The sequence below is a fragment of the Bos indicus genome, chromosome 9 (assembly GCF_029378745.1).
Source record: "Bos indicus isolate NIAB-ARS_2022 breed Sahiwal x Tharparkar chromosome 9, NIAB-ARS_B.indTharparkar_mat_pri_1.0, whole genome shotgun sequence".
Classification (NCBI taxonomy): Eukaryota; Metazoa; Chordata; class Mammalia; order Artiodactyla; family Bovidae; genus Bos; species Bos indicus.
This window is the reverse complement of record NC_091768.1, coordinates 37,190,898-37,205,579: the sequence shown is the minus strand read 5'-3', so window position 1 is coordinate 37,205,579 and position 14,682 is coordinate 37,190,898. Positions and strand designations below refer to the sequence as shown.

The window sequence follows — 14,682 nt, the reverse complement described above, 5'->3', positions numbered from 1 at the left end:
CGAACTTATTTTTTTTCTCTTTTGAAACATTAGTAAAATGTACTTCCTACCTTCTTCACAGGGGTTTTGTGTATATTAGTGCTGCTTCTGGAATACTCAAAGGAAGTATAAGTGTACAAAGTATATGAGTGTCTCTCTCCATGATGTTTACTTCCAAAACATCAGGAATGGCACTGTCCAACAGAACTAGAATATTGGCCACAAATATTAAGTTAACAGGTATTATAAATGAGGATAGATTTTTATTTAACTGTTCAAAATCAAAATATCAACTAAGTCTATAAATCCCCTGTGAATTTCATACTCGTAGTATATCTCAGTTCTGATAAGCCATGTTTCAAGTGCTCTGTAGCCCACACATGGCTAGTGCTGCCACACTGAACAACAGAGGTCCAGGTGGTCAGTTAGTGAAAGCCACCAAGAACTAAGCTATAGACTCAGAATAATTCTTTTGAATCATCACACTTTTGTAATTGATTAAACCCATCCAATTGCCATGATATTAGATATTACCTAAAGGTAAACTATAAATCAGAAATAATGTTTTTGATTTGTCAAAGCTTATAAGACTACAAAACTGATGAACCTGGCCCAATGCCTTGCTTAGATCTTGTCTAAACGTGAAAGGCTAAATGTTTATAGGTCCCAGTGAAAGAATTTAAGATGTGGCCATTAATAAGGTAATATTTTTGATACTAGGTGATTTCACCTTTTGAACTGAGCTCTCTCAAATGCATCAAAATGGTTTATGATGAGACTCTTCATATTAGCACCAGAAAACAAGCTAACAAGGCTATTCAAGTTAGACTCCGTCCTTTGCATATCTTGTGGTATGTCTGGTGGCACTGTGCCCTTGGCAAAGGTCAGAGACACAGACATGGAGCCTGAAGGCCTGGTTTACAGTCTCGTGATAATTAACTTTGCAGACATAAAGTTCCTGACCCCGAAAAGAGAATGCTCCCTCCACTGAGAAAGAGTGTCTAGTGTCTTCCTGTGTGAGAATGTTTTGTCTCAATATAAACAAACTAGAGTTGAAAAATGAAGTGCAAAAATGCCCTCTTTGGAGTAAACAACCAAACTAGTTAGGATATGATTTTCCTGGAATGTGCTGTGAGTTCCAGAGGCAGGCACACACTTGTCACAGAACAGGCCGTTCCTCTGATGGTCAGAGCCTGAAGACTTAGTTGGACACATTCATGCATTAAATTCCACAAGTTCAAATCTGTGTTTACATTTTTCATAATGTTCGGATACACACTCAAATATTTTCTGAATACTAATTAGGGAAAAAGCAAGACATATCAAGTATTTGTTTTAAAGGGCAACTTGGTTCTGAAGCCCATTAGAACCAATGTTATTTGGTAGCTTTACTGAACATTATAATCATCTTCTAGTATCTCCGATACCTGTCTTATTTTGCTTCTCCTTTTATAACAACAGAGATCCAACATATTTACTAAAGAAAAAAGAGTTTCTGTGACTATGAGTATCTGCACAATTACAGTAGAGTTGATAATAGAGTTGATCAAGCTCCTAAACATCCGACCAGATAGGAATACAGTCCCTACTCCTGATATTTCTATCTGGAAGGGTCTCTATCCATTTACCCTTTTATCTTCTTGCAAGGCTCAGACTCAGACAAGGCTACTGAGGCACTCACCTCAATTAAGAAATTTAAGGATGCACTCAAAAACTCAATAATTGAGAAAAATAATATTTAATGCAATATTTTTAAAAATCAAAATAAATGCAAAAAATCCAAGAGGAACAAAATATAAAAATCTTCCATAAAAACAACTCTGCCCTCACTTGCTTCGCCCTAGCTATGGCCCCATTCAGCTTCCTGCCTTGGGAAGAGGAGTGAGTATTCTGTTGGTGGGTTTGAGAGAAGGGTCTGAGTATGCTCTTCCTTCAAAATCTGTCAGCCTGCCCTGCTCTGCTGTGTAAGTGTTACTCAGGTGGGCCCCAGAAAGGAGGGGCTGCAGTCAAGCAGAGCTGACAGAGGCTCTGAGGTTATTAGCAAGCCGGCCTCCCTGGCAGACTAAGCGTGAGGTACCCCAGCAGCAGCCTTGGCGATAAGGGTGACATTTTGCTCTCCAGCTCCAACTGCCTGACTTCTATGGGTGAGTGTCTTTCTCAATAGATTCTGAATGCAGGTGGAAAAGAGTGGTTGGTGTTGATTCCATTGACATGCAAACAGAACATCAGAGCCCCTATGTGTGCATTCTCCTGACCACAACAGTGGCCTCCTGGCAGCCAGATGGTGTGCCTCAGTCTCTCCTTTTTATTTGTCTTTAAGATGATCAGGGTTGGGCCATTCAAATGTTAATTAGCTTAAGTTCACAAACTAAAAATAATCTCCAACACAGTTTATGCCCTTTTGGGTTTACTTCTGCTTCATTCTGTAATTGGTACTGGAAAGAAGAGTTGGGCATATTTTAGTTAGACCCTAAATGATGGTAAGTCTAGTGACCAAGAGCTTCAGAGAAAGTCTATCACCACCATTATCACAATTCATTTTCTTCCAGCATACAGCAAGACAGGAATTGCATCAGACTTTCTCTCTTCAATTGGTCTGAGATAGGTCAAATCAATATATAAAGGGCAATAAAGCACATAAACATGAAACAAGTAGCAAATGATTAGTTAAGGGCACAGAAATATCTTAACAAAGAGAGTGCATTCCACTGTTACACTACTGGTTTGAGTCATTATCACCAAAAGTAGAAATAAGTTAGAGACCTGTATAGTGGTGTTTCCAGATAAAGAGGTTCATAGTACAACAACACTGTTATGCAGTAAAGAACATAAAATCTACTTGAAATCAGGATATGTTTCTGAGAATTTTGAAGCCAAAAGGGAGGTGAAAGAGTCAGGGTTTGAGTACCTTAAGACAAGAAAGAGAATGTCCTGTGGCCAGGTAAGTGGAGAATAAGAAAGAGCTATCAGAAAACACATGGAAGGCTCCAGAAATTACTAATAACAAGTCGTCCAAGGTCAGTCATCTGCTTGCACATATTTCCTCCAACCCCACACCAAGAAAAGCTCCATCATCTGCTCACTAATACCTGGGATTTTTGTATCTGAGAGTAAAGACATTGTGGCAATTTGGATCAAGAATCATTCATTCGTAAACATATTGAGATTGCAGATGGAACTCAATCATACTAAAATGTTATCAGCCAATCAGTCATTAAACTCTTCTCATTCTAATGAGGCAAGGACTGAAATGTTAAAATGGAAACCTGTGTGTCTTATTTATGTTTGCATCCTCAGGACCTAGCACAGTACCAGAAATTAGCATGTGCTCAGTAAATATTTGCTGCATGAATGAATGAACAAATGAATGGAGATAGAGCAAGGATGAGAGAGAGGACTGAAAGAGGGTAAAAGTGCAGAGAAGCAGGAGAGCAAACGCACACGTGCATATATGTATGAGGGAGAAAGGGCCGCTCTGGCAGGCACTGTCCTAAGATGTTTTGTCTGTGTCTTTTGGTTCTTTTTAAAATGATATAGTATATTAACCGTAAAGAATGTGTTTATACGACCATAACAGAAATCCCAACAAACCATAGCTTAAACATACTAATACATGAAATTCTTTTTCTCAAATAATAAGATTTATGGAATTAGGCGGAAGCTAGTATTGATTAAATGGTTCAACAAGGTCAAGGCCGTCACCTCTATGTATCCCTGGCCCCAGTATGACTGCCACAGCTCCCTACATAGCATATATGTTCAAAGGGGAAAACTAAGGAGACACCAGGGTATTTTTCCCTTTCATTAGAAAAACAAGCCTTCAAGAATCCTTATCAGACTTCCACTTGGAACTCCTAGGTTAGATATGTTCCCTTTGTTCCCTTTTCAGCAAAGAGATTCAGGAGTGTAAAGTATTTTTCTGAACAGCTTGACATTTTGAAGGAAATTTAGGTTTTATTATTAATGAAAAAACAGGGGGAATAGGTTTTGGTAGGCAACTATACTAGTTTTCTATTGCTACTCTAATTACAGAATTACTGAATTTAGCAGCTCAAAATGACATACATGTATTACATCTCAGTTTCCATGGGTCAGGAGTTTGGGTATGGTATAACGGAGTCCTCTGCTTAGGGTCTCATAATGCAGGTGTCAGATGGGCCATGTTCCTTTCTGGAGCTCAACATCCTCTTCCAAGCTCGTGGTTGTTGGCAGAATTAGATTCCTATCTGCTCTATCATTGAGGCCCTTGGGTCCTCTAAGCTGCTCACACTGCCCTGCCACATCATAGCAACTGCTTCTTTAAGGTCAGTGGGAGAGTCTCTTTCTCTGTCTCCAATCTGCTAAAATGGAGTCTCATAATGAAACATAACCCCAGGAGTGACAATCCATCACCTCTGCCATATTCTATTGGCCATACTCATGAGGAGGGGATCATACAAGGGCATGGATGATAGAGGGTAGCCCTGAACTGCATCTGCCACAGAAACTGAGTGTCATGAAGAAACCAAAATGGGGATCATTGAAGCTTAAAAGCCCATTCAGGTCTATAGAAAGTAAAGAGGCAGTTCTCCACAGATGTCTCACTAGGTTGTCATTTTCTAAAATATCTTCTGTAGAACCCCACTTTTACAAGACAATATTTGGTGTATTTGAGGGGGGAAAGTTTGGTGTTCAAATAGGTTCAGAGAATGTTGGAATCACTAAAGTTGAACTGATTTTTTAAATGAAAAAAACTCTTTAGCACGTTTATTATAAATCTCATGGGAAAAACAGAGAGAGGTTGCAGCCTTTCCAAATTAATCTAATGCCAAAACATTTTTGTGCATAAAACAAGAAAAATAATAGCTAACAACAATTGGAGCACATTCTGTGCTGCAAGCATTATTCTAAACACCTTCATAAGCAAATGATGCTGGAGGGGCTGCCAGAAGCACTGTGTGTGTGTGTGTGTGTGTGTGTGTGTGTGTGTGTGTGCCCGTGCACACACATGCACACACACACGTTCATTTGTGTGGTTGGGGAACAAATAGAGGCGATGCAACTTCTCCCTTTCCCCTACTCTTCCAAATTTCCAGTCTCACATCAATGCCTTCAAGGGGAGTTTGAAACTTAGAGAGGAGAGAATATCCTGCACATCTTCAGACATATGTACTATTATTTGAACAACTATTCAAAGACTCAGATCCAGATCTCTTGATTTCAAGCCTAGTACATTGCCAGTTGCAATGCAGCATTGCATATTAAAGAAAATAAGTGATTGATCTTGCTAATCATACATTCTCTAACACTACCCACCTCTGAACATTTATCTGGCAGTAAATGGAATACATCAGAATCTGCAGCTTTACAGTATTCTTCCCAAAGTAACCAAATTTACTTTTTCCTTTCGTTACAATCTCTGCCTTTCCTCTTGACTTCCTTTGGCTGAGTATTCACTCCCTGAGATTTGCTTCTTTCAAAGAAGAGTCAAGGATGTTGTTAGCTGGCAGCCAGGAAATGGGTGTCACCATCCATCAAAGGTCAGCATAGAGCTGCAGCCGGCACCATGGGAAGGGGCCCCTAAGCAAAGAAACAAGACCACGCATTTCTCCAAGGCCATGTGACAACCAAGAATTCTCCAGAGCTGGACAAGAGTAAATATTCCAGGAATGGCTTTGTGGTTGGTTGTACTATTCCCGCAGTCTGAAGGGAATTTTTAAGGAACCTGCCCAAACTTTGCCTGTCTATGTAAAAACTATTAGTCTGACCCATTGTTTCTTCATTTCCACATATAATCAATGTCAAAATGAGAACATCACTAGGCAGTTAGGAGAACTGCAAATGGAATGATCTGGAACTTAACCAATTCCTGAGTAAAATTTATTACCTAATAGTAGACACACATAAAACTATTCTAAGTTTTTTTAAAAAACAAACAAGGGCAGGGCGTGGGGTGGGGAAAGTGTATGATAATAGTTTATAATACTCTTCTGGCTTTTAAAAGTATTATAATTTGTTTCAGTATCACCTTACTTTAGATCTATTTTCTGAGCTTTACTGCTTTTCCTTGGCACTGGACTGTTTGCCTTTCTTCAGTTAACAAAGAAATCCTGCATGAAATGGTACAAATCAAAGTCAGATATCTGGGAGCCAGAATGTCTACAGGAGCCCATGTTCTGGACTCTGAGGGGTAAATAACCACTAGTTATGGGAAAAAAGAGAGAGGGGGGAAGAGAAATTGAGAATTGGTTTTCTCTTTTCATGTAGAAAGAGGATTGTGTGTTTTTCACCTGTCCATTTCTACTTAAGAAAAAAGCAATACAATTTCCCAAACCACTGGATTGCCCTTGTTTCCCTCCTTTCTCAAAGCAAAAAAGCTTTTTATTTAACTGGTTAATTCCTGAGCTTCTCTCATGCCTTCTTCCTCACTATGAAAAAGATTTTCTTTTCATCATGCATGTATATATTTTGAGGACTAACCAGTATTCCAAACTTTAGTGTTACTGCTTTTCTTTACCACTCACTAATGAGAATGGTTGCTTAATAACATTCTGGATTAATGATGGCCAGAAGACAAGACTGTTTTCAAGATCAGTGTAGAGTCATTGCAATTAGCATAAAGCTTAGAGATTGGGTTTGAAATGTTACTGTAAGAAGCCACGAAAGGAGCAGAAGTCACAGGTTTTCTGTGAGTAATGATGCATTGTGCTTATTAACTCAAAACATACTCCATGAACAGTTTGGACAACCAAGCAGCAGTGAGTCCCAGAAAGGATGAGGACGTTAACAGGAACAGAGAGCATTAAAAGGAATTAAAAGAAAATATATTGTGCAATCTATTAGACCAGTGGTTAGCAAACTTTTCCTTGTAAAAAACCAAATAACAAATACTTTAGGCTTTGTGGACCACATACAGTCTCTATAGAATATTGTCCTTTGGTTGTTCTTCTTACAACACTTTAAAATGTAAAAGCCATTTTTAATTCTTGGGCTGTACATAAACAAAACACATACCAGGTTTAGCTCACAGGCTGAAGTTTGCCAACCCATGCTTTAAATAATTTATACCCAGCAATTAAAATCAATCCTTTCTTTTTAAATACAAATTTAAATCAAGATTCCTAGTTGTTTTAAAATAACTCAATGACATAATGGTTCAAATGTGCTAAAACCTCTACATGGTTCAAATATAATCCAAGATGTCAAGTCAAATGGGCTTACTTATTTGTTGGTTTTTATTTTCCTCCTCCATCTCAAAAATATTTAAACTTGAGAAAATGAATGTAGGGTCAAATTAAAATTGTGTAGCTTCAAAAGTAGGGAATTTTTCTTCCTTAATTTATCTACTTATCTAAAATCCCTGAATATATAATAAAAATAACAGTTGCCTAATATAGCATTAGATGGCTAATTATATATTTCCTATAAGTGCCAGGAGAGTGCTAATTCTCAGTTTGGTTATAAAAAGGGGGAGAAGGGAAAGAAGATGAGAAAAATAAACAATATTATAAAGCACTAAATTAGCAAGCATAAAGAATAGCAATAACAATTCAGCGAGACATGTTAGATTTTAAAAAGCACAATTGGAAGCAAAGAGCTCATTTCTGTTTCATCAGAAAAAGAAATCAAAGACCATGTACTTCCTTAAGATGAGTTTTAGAAAAGCCCAACAAAACTAAGAGTAGTCCTGCACGGCAGGTGAGGCAGCAGCTGATTTTAGGAATAGAGAGCTAACTGACTTGCTCTACAGTTTCCTCACATAACCTCCATGTCAAGGTAAAATACTTCTGAATTTTGCATTATGAATTTTACATTATCCCAACCTCAAATACCAATTTTCTTTAAAGCCTTTATGTGAATTTTGAATTCTGCCCTATAATATATCCACATCATTTTCATACTAGAGAATGGGCAATTGGTTAAATTTCTACAGTGCTACTAAAATTCCCCAGTGTCTGCCTTAGAGCTTCATCTGCTCCTCCTGACTCCACACATACCCTCGGAGTCATACCTTTCCCATGTTGCAGGAATCCAACAGAAAGAGGCTAGACTTCCCTGATGGTACCGTGGTTAAGAATCTGTCTGCCAGTGCAGGGGACACAGGTTCCATCCCTGATCTGGAAAGATCCCACACGCCAGGAAGCAACTAAACTCGTGCACCACAGCTACTGAGCCCACAAGCCACAGCTAATGAAGCCCGCGCCTGAGCCTGCGCTGTGCAATGAGGGAAGCCCCCGCAACCGGAAGCCAGTGCATCGCAACTAGAGAAGCCTGTGCACAGAAAGGAAGACCCAGCACAGCCATACATAAATAAAAGCAATACATTAAAAAAAGAAGCGGGGGGCCTGAAGAATGCCCTCTGCCACAGCCTTCCTCTCTGCCAGGGACTGAGTCTCCCTAAAGGGATGTAGCGACTCCTAGTTCTGGCCTGAGGCTTCTTGACAGAAAAAAGAGAGGGAAAAAACAGACCATGGGAACAGGGCAAATACTTGATATGATTACACGTAGATTGCTAGAATGTGCCTATGTCAAGACTTGTACATTTCAAATATGCCAAAAAAGTGCTGTTTAAAAGACAGAAATTAGAAATCTTTGGGAGAAGATTATTTTTTAACACAGATTTTTATCTATTCACCTTTGCTTACAACACTAAATTACCTATGTAAGATTATACTATAACAAATGAGGGGAAAACTACATTAACCCCATTTTATAACTGAGAAAACTGAGCCTCAGAAAGGGCACGAGTCACTTCCCGCAGTCCCAGGGCTTAGAGAGGCTGACTTGAACCAATGCTGTTTGTCTCCACACTGACTTTACCCCTGCACTCTTGATGATATTCTGACACTGAACCTTACTGAAATCTAAATATTCCTTAGCAACTTCTTACTCTTAAAGTGCTTTATGTTGAAATTAATGATATTTCTATTTAATAATTCAGCATTGATTACTTTATAACGCCAGCTGAAATATTCTACTATAAAGAAGGAAGGAAGTGAATACTTCTAGCCCCTAGGTTCCTATGGATCGCTGGTGCCTGTTAGAATCTTAAAGGAGCGCTCCATTAGCTTGTATTTAATAGCAAACCGTCTGGGCTTCATAGCCCTCAGCCATCTCACCAGCCACCCTCTGTGCCCCCGTTTGTCAGTGCTCACCTGCTCCCTCTCATTAACATGCAAACACACGGTGGTTTCTGCTCACTCCCAAGGCCTTTTCTTAACATGAAGCCATCTTTTCTCTCAGTGTGCTTCTTCCAGTGTCCATTATCTAAACTCTGAAATGTCCCATAGCAACTATGATATCTCTGAGAAATAGAAATGTTTCAAAGCCCTGACAACAGAAACAGAAAGAATAATTCCCCGGTAAAAAGACAATGCAAGTTTGAATCCCCACAATATGTTATTTCAAACCTCATCTCATCATGAGATCTTGCTCTGGTATTGTCCATCACACTCACAAATAGTGAGGAGGAGCAAGATTCTGTTGGACTCGGTGGTAGAAAATGTTTGGTTCATGTGTTTTATGCTGTCCTAATCATTTGATTATACTTAATTCAGGTTGACTTTGTTAGAGAGGCCCTCAACCAGTGCAAGTCATTTTTTTCTTGTCGCGTAAGCATTACGAAATTAACGCGTTATCCCATTGTGATCTTTCAGCTTTCCTAACAAAAGATTCACACTGCAACTACCAGGATGTGGCAAAAAAGCAATCTGAGCTTCCTGCTTCTTCGTGGTTTGGATATGGGGCTTTTCCTGTCAAAAGTTCTGGGTGTTGGTGGCGGGGGGGTTGGGGGGTTGGTCAGGGATAAACTTCTGACTCCAGTATGCACCAGTTCTGGAGGAGGCAATGGCACCCCACTCTGGTACTCTTGCCTGGAAAATCCCATGGACAGAGGAGCCTGGAAGGCTGCAGTCCATGGATTGCTGAGGGTTGGACACGACTGAGCGACTTCACTTTCTCTTTTCACTTTCATGCGTTGGAGAAGGAAATGGCAACCCACTCCAGTGTTCTTGCCTGGAGAACCCCAGGGACGGGGGAGCCTGGTGGGCTGCTGTCTATTGGGTCGCACAGAGTCGGACACAACTGAAGTGACTTAGCAGTAGCACTATATACCAGTTCTGGTGTCTAGATACAAGGCACGCAGGCAAGCTTTGAACAAGAGCTTGTGTGATTTTTAAGTTTGAGAAAGATACTCCTATTGACCCTTTTTAGAACTATGAAAAACTCTGGCATTGGGTGAGCCTTTTCAATCTCGGGAGTGTCTATTCTCCTTGCCTAATTATGAAAAACAATATTAAAGTATATAATTCTTCAGTTTCAAAGTACAGTACACACACAGCTTGCAATTTGTTTATTACTGAAAAGTGATAGCTTAAAATTAAGGGAATTATCTACATAATAGAAACAGAAAATCCATAATCACAATTTTCTATATTTATCAAAAGACAGGTGTTGGGTGAGCTGTCTCCAGTTCAACATTCACATTGTATCAGATGAGGAGAAATTTCCATTCCACCTGTAATACATAAGCACCATCCTAATGCTATCCCTTTAATACATCCTGTTAGCTTCACACCTTTAATTTTTTTTTTTTTTACCTTGAGTCTTATAAAGTCTTACTTTTGAAAGCCATGCTAGATAAATGGCAAAACTGTCAATACGGAGAGGCAGCCCAGACATGTGGATAGCAGCCAGGGGATCCAAAAAGAAGAGTTTTTAAAATCAAGATTCAAGTCACTCACTTTCTATTGGAAAATTACACTTGTTATGAAACAGAGACATCAAGGTAGTGTTGTGAGGATTAACGAGATCACATTGGTTAAGTGCTCAAAACCCCATGGAGATTGAGTCCGTCGTTTTATTTCCTAGGTGCATGATTAAAACAACCCCCCCTCCAAAATCCATTTTTTTTTAATGCACAATGCATAGAGTCAGTAACTGCCAGCAGTCTTTATTAAACTTATTTCTTTACTCACTTTAGTAACTAATGTTATTAGAGGAGAGAGTGTTGTGAACCCAGGTTAAAAGTGAAGTAAAGGCAGACAACTAAGAAGGCAAATAAGAAATTAATTCTTATAATTTTTACCCAACACAGTAACTACAGGCAATTATACTACATTCATCTGTTAGTCTAAATGACAGAACAGAATGAGCAAAAAGTTTAGGATAAGACCAAACTGGATTCAAGTTCTGGTTCTTTCTACTGGATATATATCTCTCTTTAAACTTCAATTTCTACATCTAAAAAAATGCAATGACAAGTTTTCCTCTAATAATTAGTGTAAGTAATTCAGACTTACACTCCTATTAAAAACAAGCAAAATAGTCAAACAAAATATTTATAATCATAATCAAAAAGATAACAAGATACTGAGGAATTACTAGACCAAAATCTGAAAGACAAGATTCCAGAAAGGTAAAAGACCAAAACACAAAGCTACTGTTGCTCTGAAGTCATTTGCTGATCTAGAAAAAATAAAATAGCAGCAAAACTGAGCTGAGCTTTTGTCAGCCTTAAAGATTAGAGAGTGAAAAGGTAAAGCCCAGAGGGTACTGAAGCTGGAGACTCAGATAAATCACTCCCAGTTTAACCTGGAACTCTACACCGTCAGGCTGACTTCCCCAAACTCCGAAGTCACCCAGTCTGCCCACAGATCTGCAGTGCTCTGGTTATCCCAGGCTATCCCAGGCCTTGGACTGGGATTGAGAGTTCTTCTAAGGCTTCTGGGAGCCCCACGTGTCTGAGTCAGTATTGGCTCAATGCACGTTCATCCATAATGCAAACTTTTGTACCACCTTTCATATGTGTGTAATAGTTCACCTATAACAGATCTGTTAATACAAGGATAACACCAGTTTTTCAGATTTATGAATGGAATTTGATGAAACTGTTGATATCCAGGATTCAGCATGATGCTGAGACAGCCTTATATAAATTCACCTTACTGCCCTTTCCATGACCTTCATTCCTTTCTCTCGGTTTCATATCTTTTCTTCTTACCTTTGCCCCTTTTCCCTTGAACACTTAGGTTTCACCTTTTCTCTCTGCCCCACATCACCAAATAGCCTTCCCATTACTGCTTCAAGTCAAGTCCCGTGGGAGACAGTGCAAAGAAACAGGAATGTGAGGCCATAACAACAGCAAGGCTAGTTAGGCACATGTGTTCCAAAACATTTCGTAAACTAGTACGTCAAATGAGTGTGTTATTTTTGTGATATTTGTAAACCCATCTATGTTAATATCTCTATTGCTAAGTGTTGAGCGAATGATAGGTGATCAACGTTAGCCAGATGCTGGAGAGAGTAGCCAAGTATAAGAATGATTCCTGCCTTTCAAGGGGTGCACTTGAACTGTAGCTGAAGAAAATACATGACTGATGTCGGTCAATGACAGAAGCAGTGAGAATTCAGACAAGCATCTGGGAGGAAAGTAGGACTTCAGCAGGTGTTAAAGGGTGAAGGGCACTGAAAATGCCAAGGAAGGAATGGAGACGATGCGGTCCAGGAGAGGAGGAATCTAATGTGGACGATACGGGGGAGGGAGTGCTGGCTGCAAGGCAACAGGAAGTACATGAGCTGAGTGCCCGCTGTGTGCTGTGGACTATTCCATACACATCCCAGATATCACTCCATTTGAGATGTCTCAGGAAGCCCTATCAAGGGGGCATTATCATAGCTTTTCAGATAATAAGTTGAGGCTTAAATGGCCATACCACAGAGCCTGTAATTAAGTGGTGACACTGGAATTTGAAGCTAGGTCAGGAGGACACCAAAACCTGTGCTTACTGACTACCCCAGAACACACTTCATCAGCACCGTTTATGGAAGGCCTGGCAAGAAGGCAAATATGGCTTATAGGCAATAGACAAATGGGAGCCAACTGTAATGGGGTGGTGAGGAAGGAAGTAAATGCTAAGAGCAGCTTCCAGAGTAATTTCTCCAATCTTAATATATGAGAACAAACAAAATCTGGTTATGACCAAACAGAAGATTGTGGGGCTGTGGGGTCTGATGTGTTCTGGTCTTGGACCAAGTAGGTGGCTGTGAGAACAGAAAGCAATGGATAAATCTAAAATCAGTTTAAAGAAAGAAGAGGAGGGTATATTGACATTGGCTAGATGAAAGAGAAAGAAAAGTAAAAAAAAAATAGATCTCAGGACTTTCCTGGTAGTGCAGTGGATAAGAATCTGCCTGCCAATTCAGGAGACATGGGTTCAATCCCTGGTCCGGGAAAATTCCACATACCTCAGAGCAACTAAGCCTGTACCTCTTAACAAGAGACAGTCCAGCAAAATAACGGAGACCGCATGCAGTCAAAAAACTTCAGAGAAAAATGGAAAAAAAAAAAAGTAACATTGACAAACAGAGAATAGATAGGGAAAGCAACCTCTATGAAGAGAAAGGGAATTCTGGTTTTAATGTGTTCAGTGTAGGGCCATGGCAGGGCTCCTGAGGGTGAGTTTAATATAACCCCTAAGGAGCACTTGGAGAAGGCAATGGCACCCCACTCCAGTACTCTTGCCTGGAAAATCCCATGGGCGGAGGAGCCTGGTAGGGCTGCAGTCCATGGGGTCGCGAGGAGTCGGACACGACTGAGCGACTTCACTTTGACTTTCCACTTTCATGCACTGGAGAAGGAAATGGCAACCCACTCCAGTGTTCTTGCCTGGAGAATCCCAGGGACGGGGGAGCCTGGTGGGCTGCCGTCTATGGGGTCTCACAGAGTCGGACACGACTGAAGTGACTTAGCAGCAGCAGCAAGGAGCACTTGGATAAGAGACCACAGGAAGATGCCTGTGCAGCAGGAGAGCGTACGAAGCACCAGGGTGTCAGTAAGATAACTGTTATTACTGTGTAAAGACTCAGAAGTTTCCTATAGGAAAGATGCAGCAAAAGTACAAAATGATAAATAATGAGAGAGTTCTCTCAGGTGCCGTTTGTGGACATTTCTCTTCATACCAGGCTCTCCTCAGTTCCCACTAACTCCTAGGCCTGTGTGTCGTAATACCGCCTCCACTTAATTCCTGCCCATGTTTGTTTGTTTAGATGTGTCTCTGCCTTTCATCCTGCCCTTCTTTTGTGCTGTGTCAAATAATAAGGACAGTAATGACCGGAATCTATCCATTTTGGCCTGCAGAGCACTGATTGCTGTGATATTCCTCTGTACCATGTTATTTCATGAGATAAAACTCAATTACATTGAAGATTAAATTCTTTAAAGTCAGCCTTTCTAATGAAACTGACCTCACGAATCTTGCATGACCTTTGTTACTTTACTTTGGGTAAAGGCTGAACTACTAGCTTAGCAAAATCTTCAAAATAGAGGAACTTGATGGTCTTCAAAATAGATGGGCTTCCCTGGTGGCTCAGACAGTAAAGAATCCACTTGCAATGTTGGAGACCTTGGTTTGATCCCTGCATTGGGAAGATCCCCTGGAGGAGGGCATGGCAACCCACTCCAGTATTCTTGCCTGGAAAATCCCCACGGACAGAAGAGCCTGGCGGGCTGCAGTCCCTGGGGGTCTCAAAGAGTCAGACACAACTGAGCGACTGAGAGCACACTCACACACACACATGACAACATGTAATTTTATTTTTCACTCATGTTATAGTTCAAAAGAAGCAGTTAAGATCTGCTGGGGTGGCACTGACATCTTCAACTTATAGCTTCCATTTTAGAGATTAAGGTGGCTATGAGAGTCCCCTTGGAAAGGGAAGAGAATA

The 14,682-nt window shown here is 40.2% G+C and overlaps 1 long non-coding RNA gene across 1 annotated transcript in view; it reads right to left on the bottom strand.

Moving 5' to 3' along the window:
* Nucleotides 1-13,795, bottom strand: part of LOC139184907 (uncharacterized) — a 60,797-nt gene extending 47,002 nt beyond the window's left edge. The window contains exon 1 of the long non-coding RNA XR_011568436.1: nucleotides 7,970-13,795. This is a non-coding gene — a long non-coding RNA (uncharacterized lncRNA). The remainder of the gene's footprint in view (nucleotides 1-7,969) is intronic.
* Nucleotides 13,796-14,682: the final 887 nt, after the last annotated feature.